This window comes from Micromesistius poutassou, assembly GCF_964030765.1.
Source record: "Micromesistius poutassou genome assembly, chromosome: 22".
Lineage (NCBI taxonomy): Eukaryota > Metazoa > Chordata > Actinopteri > Gadiformes > Gadidae > Micromesistius > Micromesistius poutassou.
The window spans coordinates 1749147-1752601 of record NC_140292.1 but is presented as its reverse complement, the minus strand read 5'-3'; the positions used below and the strand labels follow the sequence as shown (position 1 = coordinate 1752601).

The 3455-nt window shown below is 39.2% G+C and overlaps 1 protein-coding gene across 1 annotated transcript in view; it reads left to right on the top strand.

The window, feature by feature from the left end:
• Positions 1-6: 6 nt before the first annotated feature.
• LOC311368064 (protein O-mannosyl-transferase TMTC1-like) overlaps positions 7-3455 on the top strand; it is a 12331-nt gene continuing 8882 nt past the window's right edge. Inside the window, exons 1-2 of the mRNA XM_084486948.1 lie at positions 7-25; positions 2999-3112. The gene's annotated coding sequence lies outside the window, so the exon portion shown is untranslated. The remainder of the gene's footprint in view (positions 26-2998; positions 3113-3455) is intronic.

The window sequence follows — 3455 nt, the reverse complement described above, 5'->3', positions numbered from 1 at the left end:
GGCTGTCCCGGGAGGCCCTCTTCAGGTGGGGACCAGATGATCCTCATCTGTAGTGGTTCACTATCGCCTATATTCACTATTACTATATTCATTATCACTATCACTGTATTCACTATCACTATATTCACTATTCACTATCCTATATTCACTATCGCCTATATTCACTATTACTATATTCATTATTTACTATCACTATATTCACTAATCACTATTCACTATCAACGATGACTCCAGCACTCCCCCACCGACGATGACCACCAGCCTCATCTCTCCCATAGCCACAACAACTCCAGTTCCACTGTCTCCTCCCTTTATGATTTTCCAGATGAATTAAGAAACTGAGAAATGTTGGCATCAAACTTGCATCTGCGTCAATGATACCATCCCCACGTCATGACCACAGTCTGATAATGATATTATCATACAATCATATAATACTGATAGTAGTCCCTGATTATTACTGAGACAAAAAAAGGGTTCAGCCGTAGACACAGCACAAGGAAGTTTTGCATAATCTGCTGAACCAAAGGTTGCCTACATCAAAACATGGCAACTTTTGCATTCGTGCTGTAACCACTAAGAGAGTAAACAAAGGGAAACTTAGATGCACTGCTAACCTCTCAAAATCTCATACCTATTCCCTCCAACAACAAAATCAACCTTAAAGCCTATCAATAACACCATCAGGATGGGTCTACTTAATGTTAGGTCTCTTAATAACAAATCTTTTTTAGTTAATGATTTTATTACCACTTCTCAACTGGATTTTATGTTTTTAACTGAAACATGGCTAGAACAAAATAACAGTGCAACCGTTCTGATAGAGACAGCTCCTCCCAACTATAACTTTTTTGATGTATGTAGATCTGGAAAAAGAGGTGGAGGGGTTGCTGCTATATTTAAAAATGTATTTCAGGGGAAACAGATATTATTACAGTTATTTGGTGATTTTCCATTCTAATACCTTTGTGCTGTATTGAAATGTTCCCCCAGAGTTCTCCTATTAATTATTTACAGGCCACCCACATACGCTGCAAATTTCTTCGATGACATTACAGAATTATTGTCTAGCATCTCCACAGATTTGACTGTCTAGTTATAACTGGTGACTTCAATTTTCATACTGATGATTTTAATGATAAGTGTGCAAAAAAACTTTTTACCATTTTGGACACATTTGAAATGTCTCAACATGTGAAAGAGGCCACTCATTGTAAGGGGCACACTCTAGACCTGGTTATCACAAAGGGTCTCAATGTTTCAGATCTCTCGGTGACTGATCCTTCACTGTCGGACCATTTCTGTGTTTTCTTTAATATATCTTTTATTCACAACATACAAACAAAATCAAATATTGTAAAAAAAAAACGGTATATCAATGAACAATCTAATGTTCTAATAATCTAATTCTAATGTACTTTTTAAAAAGGCCATCTCCTTGCTGCCACCTCTCAACCCATGTTCTGCTGATGATCTTTTAGAAAACTTTAATTTGAAAATTTTGAAAGTCATAGATGTCATTGCACCTTATAAGGTTAAAACGATTTCTGGAAAGCAAAAGGCACCCTGGAGAAAAGCTGCTTTTGTAACAGCCCAGAAAAAAGAATGCAGGAAGGCTGAAAATTGCTAGAGAAACATTTTCTCCAATATCATTAAAACCAATACTAATAATGCCAAAACCCTATTTGCAACTGTTGACAGACTGACCAAGCCCCCAACACAAATTCCACCTGACCTTCATTCCACGCAGAAATGCAATGAGTTTGCAGCATTTTATACTGATAAAATTGAAGGCATCAGACATCGGGCACACTAGGGAAAATCATGAAAAATAACAATATTGACCATCACTGCTATGCTGATGACACGCAAATCTATGTATCGCTATCACCAAATGACTATCAGCCCATAGATCTGTTGTGCCAGTGCATTGAGCAAGTCAAAGACTGGATGTGCCGAAATTTCCTTCAACTAAATGAGGACAAAACCGAGATAATTGTATTTGGTGCTAAAACCGAAAGGCTTAAAGTTACCCAACACCTTCACTCTCTGTCCCTGAAAACCTCAATCAAAGCCAGAAATGTATACATTTCTGGCTTTGATTGAGTCGAAATGTAAATCTGAATCCATGATAACCATGATAACCCCTACATGTAGGGGTTATGATAACCCCTACATGTAGGGGTTATCATGGATTCAGATTTACATTTCGACAGTCACATCAAATCAGTTACAAAATCTGCATATTATCACCTTAAAAACTTAGACCAAAAAATTTGAACATATTACACCAATTCTTAAATCGTTACATTGGCTCCCTGTATGTCAGATAATTGATTTTAAAATCATGTTGCTAACCTATAAATCCCTACATGGTTTAGGGCCAAAATATTTAACTGATATGCTTCCACTACATAAGCCTTCTAGGCCACTAAGATCCTCTGAGACCAATCTGTTAATTATCCCCAGAGTCAACACGAAACATGGGGAAGCAGGATTTAGTTACTATGCAACAAATAGCTGGAATAAACTCCCTGAGGATTTAAGACTTGCCCCAACTCTGACAGCTTTTAAAACAAGACTGAAGACTTTTATGTTTGCTTTAGCTTTCTGCTAAATCTTAAATCTACAATGCTTCTATTTTTTATTTTATTACTAACTTTGCCTTTATTTTCTCACTTTCTAAAATGCATTTTTTTTTTAACTTTGCCTTTTTACTTATTTATTATTTTCTTTTATTGTATGAAAATGTTTATATGTGAAGCACTTTGAGTCTGCCTTGTGTATGAAAAGTGCTATATAAATAAAGTTGCCTTGCCTTGCCTATCACTATATGCACTATTCACTTTTCACTATCCTGTATTCACTATCACTATATTCACTATTCACTATCCTATATTCACTATCACTATATTCACTATGACTATATTCTCTATCACTATAGTCACTGGCCTATATTCCACATCACTATATTCACCATCACTCTCCTCGTGTCCAGGTCTGGTATCCAGACTCTTCCTCACAACGCGAAGGTTCACTACAACTACGCCAACTTCCTGAAAGATGGCGGGCGGCACCAGGAGGCGATCCACCACTACACCACCGCTCTGAGGTGGGTCTGGTCGCCCTAAGGTCTGTAGTTTGATTCCTGCACAGACTCCCCCTCCCCGACACCACGGCCTTGAGGGTCGAGGTCTGTAGTTTGATTCCTGCCCTGACTCCTCCTCCCTGGGACCAGTCGGTCTCCATCACACAGCAGACCTTCTGCTTCGTCTCCGGCCGCCTGGACTGACTTTGACGCTCCACAGAGTACCACTGCTCGGTCCGGATCACTCTATAGACCAGGAGGTAGTCTGAGACCAGCTTTAGCTACGTCTCTACTGACGCTGATCCAATGGGACAGTATGTGGGGGGCGGCGGGAGGGGAGGAGGTAGAGCGGGCTGGCTGGTAACGG